At 35.8% G+C, this 12,777-nt stretch overlaps 1 protein-coding gene across 3 annotated transcripts in view; it reads left to right on the top strand.

The window, feature by feature from the left end:
* The window catches only part of LOC149079092 (putative polypeptide N-acetylgalactosaminyltransferase 9), a 90,494-nt gene that overhangs the window by 12,066 nt on the left and 65,651 nt on the right, over nt 1-12,777 (top strand). The window contains exon 1 of one of the 3 annotated variants that reach the window (XM_089241382.1): nt 10,593-10,858. The exons of 1 other annotated variant lie outside the window; for it this stretch is intronic. The gene's annotated coding sequence lies outside the window, so the exon portion shown is untranslated. Of the gene's footprint in view, nt 1-10,592; nt 10,859-10,922; nt 11,008-12,777 lie in introns of those variants that run through there. One more of the 3 variants, XM_089241383.1, reaches the window with a different exon arrangement.

The following is a 12,777-nucleotide window of genomic DNA, read 5'->3' as shown; positions in this document are numbered from 1 at the left end:
CTGAAAGAAACTGGTCAAGAACTGAAGGAAAGCGCTTTTTTTCGTCATACATTTGCCTTCACTATAGGAACGCTATTGCAAAAGCAGCTCCACACGCGCATAGATCACAGCGAACCCTACGGGCTAATTACGACATTAAGTACGAAAATGTTTGTCAACGGGGGTGGGGGGGGGGCGGAGAAGGAAAGAACACCTTCTAGTTTTTTATTTAGTCTTGCAGCCTGATAAAGATAACTAACAGGGAAAAAATATTAAGTTAGGTTAAACTCTAGCTTCAGAATGCGCAAAAGAAACTTTCGACGGAAAAAAATTTGATAGCATTATATCCGAAGTTCTGATAACTATAAACGAATTTCCCCCCCCGTCATACAAATACAAATACAACACCATAACAGGCAAAATGCCCAACGAGGTAGCTGAGAAAAAGATGCCCATAACAAATATGGATGTCATATATTTCAAAAATACAGGAACCCAATTAAAAATGCAATTATATATATATACATGATAAAATATTATACAATGCCCATAATGTATTTATGGTTGTCTTATTCTAAGTTGGATAGCTTTTCGATTTACCCCAACATATTTATCGTATTTATTTTTATACGTGTCAATTGTGTTACAATTTACTTCCTTCGGGGGTAAGCTATTCCATTTATTAACAACCTGGTTATGGTATTGGTCCGTTCCTTGCAAAAGTGATATTAATATCCAAATGGTAACATTATCTGTGATTCTAATAAGCGGTGTCGACTGCATATCCATACATTATATATGTCGGTACTAAATAATATTGAATTTTCATAGTTTCTTGTATCAGAGGGCTGGGTGGGGTTTCAAGTTCACGGACCTTGGGTATTCCTCAGAAACATTTAGGACTGGAGATTCTCATCGTACTCTTCATACATGTTTATGGCATTTATAAAGAAATTAATTGGTGGGAAAAATATTTATAAAAGAAATGATCCCAGAATCTTTTATAAAAATCCAAAAATTTATAAAAGAAATGATCCCAGAATCTTTTATAAAAATCCAAAAATTTATAAAAGAAATGATCCCAAAATTTATGAAAGAAATAATACCAGAATTTATGAAAAAAAAGTTCAAAATTTATGAAAAAAAATTCAAAATTTATGAAAAAAAAATCCAAAATTTACGAAAATTCGAAACTTATGAAATTCAAAATTTATTAGGATAATAATACATCAGGCATTACTTTATTCTTGCATTTATGAAAGAAATAATTTCAGAACTGATGAAAATTCAGAATTTATAAAAAAGGTCATTTCAGAATTAACGAAAATTCAGACGTCACGAAAGAAGCAGCCTAATTCAAGAAAATTAGTAAAAGCCTGATGTCGGTTTGATTCAATACTGTTTGATTCGAGTCCCTGTCCTTGAGCTCAGTTCACCTGTTCGTCAGGATGCAAGTGAATACGAAGGGGACTTGCGTTTGGTGAGGATGGTCCCTATCGTGACCAAAGTAGTAACTAATATCTTACCCTTAGCGATTATTTAACAATAAGAAAGTCAGCCGCTCATATAGATAGATAATGCCCAAGTATTTATTGCTCCAATAAGTTTTGTCTGTGAACGCGGCCTTCACCTCCATTAAACCGCGTAAATCCAATGATAAAGTTATCTCGGGGGGCCGAATGTGGACGTGGTAGATAAATAAATATATCCGTGTGAATTCCTCCCTCACAGAATTTATCTGGCACAGAAAACGGAAGTGTGTGTATGTGTGCGTACACATATTGCTTTTATATATTTTCCCTTCGATTTTTATTTTTCCAATCGTGTTCGCGTTTAGCCTAGTTTTTCTCCTTTTGATTGCGGCTATAATAAGTAAGATTGCCGTGAGGAGATTTTTATTTTGCTTTCTTTCCTCATGAGAGATAGCGTGGAATTGAGGCATAGTTTTCTGACCGATGGTCTATTGCTTACTTCGTGAAAAAGGAATGGAGAATAAAGGGCATATGGAAAAAAAACATTATAAGTACACTATACAGTTGTATAAGTAAAATGAGACACGGGCCCTGAGCGTTCTCTCCAAAAAATAAAAATAAAATAAAACGATAGAAACTCACCAATCGATTCCATTAACTTCTTGTGATCTATTCTGCGCATGCGGAGCAAATGGAAAAAAAAACTATTTCCTGGACCTATATAAGAATTGATGTGGGAAAGAAATAGAAGAGAGAATTGCCTTTTTTTTTTCTACTTACTTCTTCTGTTTCTACTTTTGTGCGTGGAAATGACCATTTTCGTATTCCTTTCTGCTATTGTTTAATGGAATTATCTTCTAATACGTCAACTTTAAACGATAAAGTTCCCTTTCATTTCAAACGTATTCTATACTTCTTTCCGCCCCTGGTTATATTATGTACATACTTTGAAACAATTCCACTGGTGAGATGGCGAAAATTAATACGTGCTGTTATTTTTTTCCAAAGAAAAATACGTACATCGTATATTTGACGTATTTTCGATACTGAGTGTATTACAGCTACGTGTTATTATTAGATCGAGAAGTGCCTCGATGTAAATACAAATACAACACCACAACAGGTAAAATGCCCAACGAGGTGGCTGAGAAAAAGATGCCCAAATGTGATAAATCCGGTTATTATGCCAAGCATTTTGGTAAGTTTGATAAATTTCCCTAAATTAATCCCTTTTACCGGCGATTATGCATAATATCCAAGCGTCGCGTCGTTGGTAAGCATGATAAATCATACTACAACATGATTTACTCCACATTATAATTTTTTCATACATGCATTGTATCATTATATCGGGGTACGATATTAAATCCGACTATATTCATCACACATATTTTAGACTGATTTGGAATTTTTTTCATATTTATCAAATTCACCTATTACACTAGGAGAGTATTATGCATAATCACTTGTAAAGGCGATAAATTTCAAGCATTTATAAACTTTACCAACGACACTTGGTTATTATGCATAATCTCCGGTAAACGTGTTATTTTTTTCAGCATTTATCAAATTTACTAACGACGCTTGGATATTATGCATATTCGCAGATAAAAGTGGTAAATTTATCACTCTTACGAAGACGATTGGTAAGTATGCATAGCAACCGGTAATCATGTATAATAACCGATTTATCACATTTAACGTAAAAGTTTTATTTCTATTTAATGTAATCAGCTTCTAATACGTCAACTTCAAGGTTCCCTTTCATTTGACACGTATTCTATATTCCTTTCCGCCCAGGCATATTATACAGTTTGAAACGATTTCACTGGTGAAAATAAATATACGTGCTATTATTTTTCCAAAGAGAAAATACGTACATCGTATATTTGACATATTTTCGATACTGAGACAGAGTGTATCACAGCTACGTGTTATTATTGGATCGAGAAGTGCCTTGGAAAAGATGAATGAAGTGCGGAAAAAAAAAAATATTTTGAGCAAGGGCTTGTGTCAGCCAAGCTCTTCTCCGATATTTTGTCCTTCGACCCTATACATTCTGTTCAAGTACCGTCCGTCTAGTGTGTAGTGTTTACGAGAGGAAATCACTCTTCTACGTGTACACGTCATCAATATAATTATACCGTATTTCCCATCCAAGCATTTCGTGTTTTTTCTGTTTTCGTTGTAATGGTTTTCTTTTAGGTTTGCTAGGCATACAATAGTTGTAGTTGTTGGTGTTTGTTACGTTTGCGTATGCGATTAGTCGTCTCTATGTCCGAAATAGACGGTTTTGAGACATATGTTTCCGTTTTAAGGAATATACCATTATTTATCTCATTCCTGGGTTGGTTGGTTCTGGCTTATACTAGTGTTGAGCTCCGTTAACCTCGGCTTAGAAGAGGTTTTTGATCCCTATGTTACTTTCTTTGTTGAATCCCCTCTTTTCAGACTCTCAAGCAAGTTACACTTTACGCGAAGTATAACTTCGTAGGCGAATTTCCTGTCGCTCAAAATTATTGGCGAACTTGTGAAGGGTTTAAAATGTGCTGTTTAAGATAGAAATCGGTACTAACCAAATGTGAGTGAAAAAAATGATGCGTTGTTCTGAAGTGACTGAAATATCGTACGTGAAGGGAAAAAATGAAAAACGTAGATTTGTGTGTGTGTGTGTGTGTGCTGATGAAGTCAGGCCAAATATTTAATTAATTTTTTTATATTATTTTATTTAATTTTTATTCTGTAGACTGCAGTGATTAATTCCAAGGGAAGAAGGAGAAAGGTATTATACACGTGATTGAAGCCTTCCAGTGGTACGTCTAGTACAGTCCCCCACAAAGAGCAGACAGACCTTCAACACGATATTTGCATGAGAAGCAAATTCGATCATCTGCCATTTTCACTTCGAAATATGGAGAAGAGATAGCAGCACTACACTAGAAGACGAAATATGTATAATTTTGACAACGTAACTGCGTTAGGACCACACATACACTCTGAAGGCACGTTCCGGCATGCACCAATTCATTAGAAATTCTGCAAGGGGGAATGTTTAAGAAATGTATGTATGCGTTAGTAGTATGTTGTAGTACAGAGAGAGAGAGAGCGATAGAGAGAAAGAAAGAATGCTCTATATATATATATCTATATATATAGAGCTTATATTCGAAGACGCTTCTTGATCGAAGAAAGAAGGAACCAAGTACACGTTTCGCTATGCCATAGTCAACCGCCTCTACCTTTCTAATCATTTCTCTATCTTGAAACACATCTCTAGGATTCCTCGGACAACTGCTAGTCTTCCTTTGAACACTTCTGGTTTTGCACAAATTTTTTCGATTTTTCAAACGCATTTGTTCTACAACTCCTTTGTCAAAAAAAAAAAAAAAAACATATTTTATGCCATCCCCTCCCAAATATTTAAGCTAACCTATATTTATCCTAGATTGATCTCGTAGTTAACTTGCAAACTTTAACCTCCTTCCCCTTCACTACGATTCGTTCCCAGAGGCCCTTCACGATGGGCAATATCGCAAAATTCTTGACTTCGTATGTACTCCAGTACATACACAATAGAAGCCTCTTAGTGGTATACTGATAGTTCCAGTAATTATAGTAGTAGTAGTAATGATATGCCCGGTACAAAATCTTCCAAACTTTACCTGTGTTATTGAGACACCTTGTCAGAGATTTTTTTTTTTTCTCGGCGTCTCCGGTCTTAAGCCAATACAATAGGATCTTGTATTATACCGATATCTTCAACTGTCCCATTGAACTGTGCCAGGGCACCCCCCCCCCTCCTCCAAGAGGTGATATTGCCTACTTTGAGAAATACTGATTTACTACAGAAATACTCCGATTTATGATACTTCGAGTTGTACGGTTTCAGAGTTACGTGATTTTCTGTTAAAAATGCTCATTTATGAAAATCAAGCATATTCACGGGATTATTGCTCAGATAATTCAGATTATTAAGTGATAATCAAGTAAAGAATTGTTTTATTCGATCAGAACATCATATGAGATGAAACTGCACTGATTTTTGATAGGCTACAGCAGTGGTTCCCAAATTGTGGGTTGAACTGAGGGAGGGGTGGGCGCGTTGCGAAAGATTCTCCGAAATAAAAACGTCCAAATAAGAAATGCATTTCATTTATCACAATGCCTATAAAAATATATCAAAACAAAAAATATTACTCGACTAAGCTATTTATCATGCATCATACAATGTAATTTTATTAAATTCTATTTGTGCACAATCAAACAGAATTTAATAAAATTCTATAGGTACTTATATCAAGAGTTAATACATGTACAGGGCGGGTACTTAGAAAAAAACATCCAATTTCAAAATTATACAGGTACTTTTCAAAATTAAAAAAAATGAGATAAGTGATATAAAGGGAAATACAAACATATGAAATTCATTTCGTTCAACTCTTGATCAGTTTCAACACATAAGTGAAAGTTGTTTTCTTGCCTTCAAACACAAGCACCTTATTTCTTTCGATAGACTAAGATGTCAAAACATTTATCGGGTTTAATGCGTGACTTACATTTGCACAAATTTTAGAGAATAGGCCTACGTACATATACATTCTTTTTTACAGGAGCTGATTGCAGTCACAATGCAAGTTAAATTTTATGAATGGAGGAAAAAGACTGGTACTTATCCTAAATTTCAGTCCCAGTTAACTAATGTTTATATGTATTCGTCTGAAAAATTGCACCCCGACTTACGCGAATTCGACTCAAGCAATTATCGTCGGTCCCGTCTATCGCGTAACTTCGGGGTACTACTGTACTTGAATTTGACGAATTAAAAGCATTAGATTTTTTGAATCCCAAAATGTATATTTTTCTGCAGGAAGAAGCCGTCCGTTCACATTGTCAGACTCATATTTATCTGAAAAACAAAATATGGGTTTTACATGACTCATGGAATAGACGCTCGTCTCCTCATGCTGATTAGCCGCAAATAACTTTCGAAATGATTACATCAGCAAGATTTTTTCCGACTTTGGTACGTAATGAATGGCACCCGAGGGAAAATTTGCATGTTCACCGGTTGCGAAACAAACGTCGAACATTTCGTCCTGATTATAAACATGGACTGGACCCATTCACCTCGTGGTCTCTTCACCATATTTCAATATTTTTTTTTTTTTGTATTTTTTTTCCCGTTTATTTTCTTGGCCGCTTACACTCGTTACGCATCGGTGTCCAGGCAAAACATTTGATGAATTATGTCTTTATTAGGGCGAGCGTTGAATACGTGCTGATGAATTTCCTTTTTTTTTTCAATTTTATTTATTTTATTTTTTTCGTCAGTTCCGTTGGCCACTCGCCATTGCAAAGCAATTAAACGCATCGTAGAATCAATCTCGTTCGTGGTCGGCCGTGCGTGATGCACGCATTGCTTGCTTTTCGGGAGAAGAAACACGATTGATTTCGAATTGCACGTATTGTGTGCCTTGTTACTATACACTCAGTAAAAGATGAAAATGTATGAAAGGTATGAAAACGGATGGAAGAAAGAATTTTTATATTCTTTGATTCAAATAAGATAAATAAAAGGGGAAGAAGAAGCGTGGATGGACCAATCGGGCACAAGTCCAAAGTTTCATTTAGATCCACAAAAAAAAAAAAAAAAAAAAAAAAATTGCAACTTTTCCACATTTTTCATTCATTGCCTAGTGTTTGATTAATCAAAGACAAATCATAAAAAAACTAATTTTCATTCCAGAATTTCTTTTGCTTGATAACATGCCTTTGACATAATTAATTTTTTCTCCTTCTAATTTTATGATGATGAAGTCGCATCCTTATATTCGATGTTAACATAAATTAAATTTTCTTCAAGGTCAACGATGGTAGGGTATCCTTATTGTCCATATTTCAATTTGAAATGCCAGTCAATTCGTTTGCATAAAATGCTTAGAAGATGAATGTGCAATATGATAGTTATATTCATTATAAACTGATAAATTTGTTTATTGTTTTACGTAATAGGGATCTTCCTATCCTGTCAAACTAACGGGTATCACGACTCCTAAAGTCAATTTTTCGAAAATGACTCTAAAAATATCTCATTCAATTGCTAATCAAATGCAAAACATTTTGCGTAAATAAAAATTGTTTTGAATGAATTGTTCAAATTTGTTCTTTCAAAATAAAAGAGAGAAGTAATGAATTATAGAGTGTAAATGTATATGTTACACATATACGGCTCTACTATACAGAGCAGAGTGCATAAGAATATTCTTTCGACATGAAATAAACGAACCGCAAGAGCTACAGTTATGCAACTTTAGATAATGGTATAATGAGGTGAATGCGTTTAAAATTGCGTTTGGGGGAAATAAAAAAATTAAAATTTGTATACGGCCTCTAATAAAATAATGTCAGTTAGTAGAATTTGTGTCCATATCTAAAATCCGAGGATGACGTGATTCTACGCTATCCATACGAAGGTTTTCCAATAGCTGGTTGTGCGAAGATAAATTTAGAAAAGAGAGAAAATTCAACTGCCTTTGAATTTAACTCTAATATACCGAAAAAAAAGTGACCCAAGTAATCTCGGCTTTACCAAAAGGCGTATCTGGTAAATTGAGGAGTAATGATCGATGTTCGATTCTTAAACTTAATGTTCGTTTCGATTTAGATCAGTGTTTCCCAAAGTGGGCAATATCGCCCTCGGTTAGCAATGTAATGTTCCGGGGGGGGGGGGGCGATAGAAGTTACTAGTATAACATAGGATCCTATGGGTTGGTTTGAGTCGGGGGCAATGAGAGAAAAAAATGCCTGAAAAAGGGGGTGATGAAACAAATAGTTTGGAACCTACAGAAGATCATAGTTTCCCAACTTTTTTTTTAGTTAAAGGCGGTTTTTGACTCATTTAGACATTTGTATTTTTTTTTTTCAATTTCGAATTTAGACAATTTTGAATTCCTTCCGGGGCGCAGTAGAACTCGCTAAACCCCGTGTAAATTTGTCATGTGTGTGGTAATTGAATAGGTTTTCTTCCGATTTTCAGCAGGTGCAAAGCAAGTGAAAAAGTGTTTTGTGTTGAAAAAATTTCTTTACGAAACACTGAGCTTGTCAACGCTAAAAAAGGCCTTTAAAGAGGCGAGATATCTCATTAATGTCGGTGAGAGGGTTAACTTGCTAAAAATTAATTTTAGTTTTTTACTTTCAGTGAAAGAAAATCTATTGGTCATGGATAATCTATGCCATACTTTAACTTTTCGGAGATTTGTAGTTAAGTTACAGTTAGACAGTAAAACCAACATGCATTTCCCCCTACAAGGGTGAGGGCTGCTGACACGCTTCAGCTCTGGGGCTTGAGACGATTCTTATAAAAAAAAAAATTCACTTATTCTGTGAATTATTTGTGTTAATTTTACATATTCACTATTGTGGGATCCGTGACAAATTTTATCAGGGGCCTGCCAGCAGTGCCGTCTTAACGCATGGGCCCACTCGGGCAAGACCCGCAAGAGAAGAGACTCAGAAAATCCAGAAGTAATTGAATTTTTCGAGAATTTGTCAGGTAGGGCGTCAGAAAAATCACTTGGCCCGGGCCCATGATGTTCTTAAGACGGCCCCGCCTGCCAGAGGTCCTAGCCTAGAGACCCCGAGGCAGTGGGGCCGATGCTGTATCGTCTTTACGCATGGGCCCAACCGGGAACGATCCGTGGGTCTCAAGTGCAGAGGAGGGTTCATGGTAATGAGAGATTTTCGAGATTAAGCATGTTAAATTGATATGCAGGCGTTTTGGTATCAGTGGGGGCAGGAAAATCATTTTGCCCTAGGGCCTTAGGGTCTATGATGCTCTTAAGCAGAGCCGCCATAACGGGTGTGCGACAGGTGTGGTCAGACCGGACCCCGCGTTTTGGCCCTCCCTTCCGCACTTACGGCAATAATAGTTTCACAAATTCTGAATTTTCATCAATTTTACTTCTTTCATGTATTCTAAAATTTCATCAGTTCTGGAATTATTTCTTTTATCTATTCTGAATTTTCATGGGTGCTGGAATCATCTCTATCAATTATTTTCAATATTTTTCACCCAACGATTCTGAACTTCCATTAGTTCTCCGACAATTTTTTTATTAGATCCAAATTTCAATTGGTTTTGGAATTGTACCTTTCACCAATTTAAAATTTTCTTCAGTTTGAAATTTTCATTAATGTTTTTTTGTTAATTTACATTTAATTGTGTGTATATATATATATATATATATATATATATATACTTTATGTACGGACATTTTTCAGCATTCCTGTATATTTTGTTTTAATGTATGAATTGGTTTTGGATGCCTATTCCCTGGTGCCACAGAATATATAAAATCTAGGTAAGAGACACCAATGAAATTATGAAGACTCCTCTGTTACCGCTATTATTTTCGCACCAGGACTCACGTCTGCCACCCAACATGTCCTGTCTGAAAAACACTCCAACTTTTAATAAAGCAATTTTTCACGCGCGTATGTAAAATTTATTTTTGCATAGAATTTTGAAAGTGCCTATTTCTTTCGTGACGACCATATTTTCATACAAGGTACACACAATGCCCGTTAACAAGATAAATGTTCATTTTCACGTGCTGCCGGTGATTTATTGCCAGGATCGGAAGTCGTATATTAATTATTATCTTTTACTCCTTAACCCTTAACTCTAATTTCCATTTTTCAAAAAGGAGTTCTGCGCTTTTTTTGCCAATTGTAAAGGAACAAAAGGCAATTTTTCCCAAACGCGTATCGCCTGTATTATTATGGAATGATAATGATAATAATAAAAATGGGTTCAGTAGCCTATTACTTAGCGAATATCATAAGCTATAAACTTTTAAGAAGAAGGATGAGGAGGGGGAATTCTTTTCCAAGCCTGAGGGCAGGTAACATCCAAACCAGCAATGGCGTTTTGCTCTTTAAAAAGAGAAGCAACACATTGATTCGGGTTGAAGCAGCACGCAACTTTCTCCCCCCTGTGAGGTCACTGTACAGGGGTCAAGGTAACATGTTTTTTTATAGTAAAAAAAAAAAATGTTTATCTCTCTTTCTTCATTCTTTTCTTCGCAACCTGTATCTTTCTCCCTTCCAGCCGGTTCACACATAGGTAGTATGTGTTTACCTGTTCAGTTCGAGGGTTGTTGTTCCAGATGCGGCACCTTATCCGACAAGATTTCTAGGAATTATTATTCAATTTGCGTACAGTCTTTTTGTCTTTTTTCTAATACCTATGCAAGGCGCCAAACATTAGAGAAAAAAAAAAAATGTTAATGTTGTGGATGGTTGGTTGGCCCATCCGATTTCGTTGATGATGAGACAGAATGAGTTTGCGGTGAATGACGTGAGCTGATGTGAGAGATAGATCCTTGCGTGGGATTAGAAGAGACCTGGTATGTCGATTTTGTTTTGTGCAACTCTCTCTATTTTTTTTATTTTATTTTTTTACGAATTTTCGTTGTGTTATGCAGTGTGAGAAATCCATGAACTTAAATATACCAATCATTTTTCCTCTGTCGTCCTGTGAGAAGAGATTTCTGAGGTATTATTTTTTATTTTAAAAACAAACCTTTTTGTCTACTATACGAACTTGCTATTGAAGTTTATTATGCTTGTAATATTTTAACGAAATATATAAAAAAAAATGCAAACAGCATTTATAATAGAGCAGAATATTTGTATTATCGCCGATTGTCTCGCACAATGGGAATTACAAATATATGATATGGTAAAACCTTCCATATCCCCGTATCCGGAGCAATCAAAATAACTATTCGCAGATGGCTCCTTCAATGATAAGTAAACCAAAAACAATGTTAGTTGGACGAGTCTCACTAGGATATTTTTTAAAATTCAGTAATCATGCTGGTGCTGTAGAAATATGAAAGTACACAATTTTTTAGAGATCCGCTTACCCCCAGATCTTCCATTAAAAAAAAATCTCTACACAGAGAGTAATCAGACATATACAATATTTAAAATTCACGCATATTATAACAGGCCAAATGTCCTGCCAAGTTGTTTACTTCCAAATTCGGAAGACCAATGGCAGCACTTCTTAAACACGAAACGGGCATTTTTCAAAAACAATCTTCACGTTAAGTACACGGCACATTCCAACATGCACCGCAGGGGCGTATCCAGAAATTTCGTTCGGGGGGGGGGGGCAAAGTGATAGAACAATAGATTTGGCCATCTTTTTTCCCTTTTTATGGTCATTTTCTCACATTTCGGGGGGGGGCCCCAAGTCCCCCCGCCCCCTCGCTACGCCCTTGACGCACTGGTTCGACAGAAGTTCCTAAGAGGAATGTGTACGTATTTGCGGTTTAGTCAGAGACACCGGGAGTCAAAAATGATTGGTATTGCTCGAGTAATGAACACATAATGTTCACTTGGGGATATTTGTAGACTATACGTCACATATTCAACAAAAAAGTTCCGTTTTTGATAAATCGCCCATCACTTGAACTGCGGGTGAATGAGCTATATTTGAATGATGATTGGTGTGTTGCTGAGCAATACCATTCAAATGATTGATGGTGTTGCTTCAGCAACATGAGCACATATGTTCCGGCATCCCTGGGTTTAGTAGTATTAATCACCTTCCTAGGCTATTTGTGGATAAGTGTAGACTGAGAGTGTGTACACGGAGTCAACGACAAAAGAAATATTGCGAAAAATTTATTTGCTAATTTCTTCGATTTCTATAAAGTTGTATAAATCAGTGCTTCTGAAACAAACGAAGAGTAAAATGTTTGGCAGATCACTAACTTATAGTGTGTGGGTCTACTTTTTTGTTTGAACGTATGTGAGTGAATGTTATTAATGTTTGTGGCGCAAAATCCAACAATTTAATTTCCGTAGCATTAAATTTTCTAGTCTGTCTGTCTGTGGACCACAGTTTCAAAAACTGGCACAAATGAAACAAGAAAGGATTCACTCAGTGTTTAGATTACGGAAGGAGTAGACCTATATAAAATTACCGTGGTGAAATAAAAGTGTAATGAAGTTGATCCATTAGTAATAATGTACCCAAAAAATATTGAATCCATACATGTATTAATTTTGTTTTTTCTTATGGAACTATGAATCCCTTACAATAGTATTTCTCAAAGTGTTCCTCACGGTGAGCTGAAGATATTAATTTGTGTGCTTATTTATGCTTTGAAATTATTCCTTATAAGTGAAAATATCTACGAATCTACTTTGGGGACGAATCGGGAATTGGGTAAGGGAGCCGCGGGAGACATAAGTTATAGAACCACTGCCTTTAAGTGGTGTTTTTCGAAATACTTTTTCCCCCTCATCCGTT

The sequence above is a fragment of the Pholcus phalangioides genome, unplaced genomic scaffold, assembly GCF_987345545.1.
Source record: "Pholcus phalangioides strain wild (caught in Gottingen) unplaced genomic scaffold, Ppha-v1.0 ptg000013l_1, whole genome shotgun sequence".
NCBI classification, from domain to species: Eukaryota; Metazoa; Arthropoda; class Arachnida; order Araneae; family Pholcidae; genus Pholcus; species Pholcus phalangioides.
Note: the sequence above shows the minus strand (reverse complement) of the source record. Positions and strands in the feature narration are given on the sequence as shown.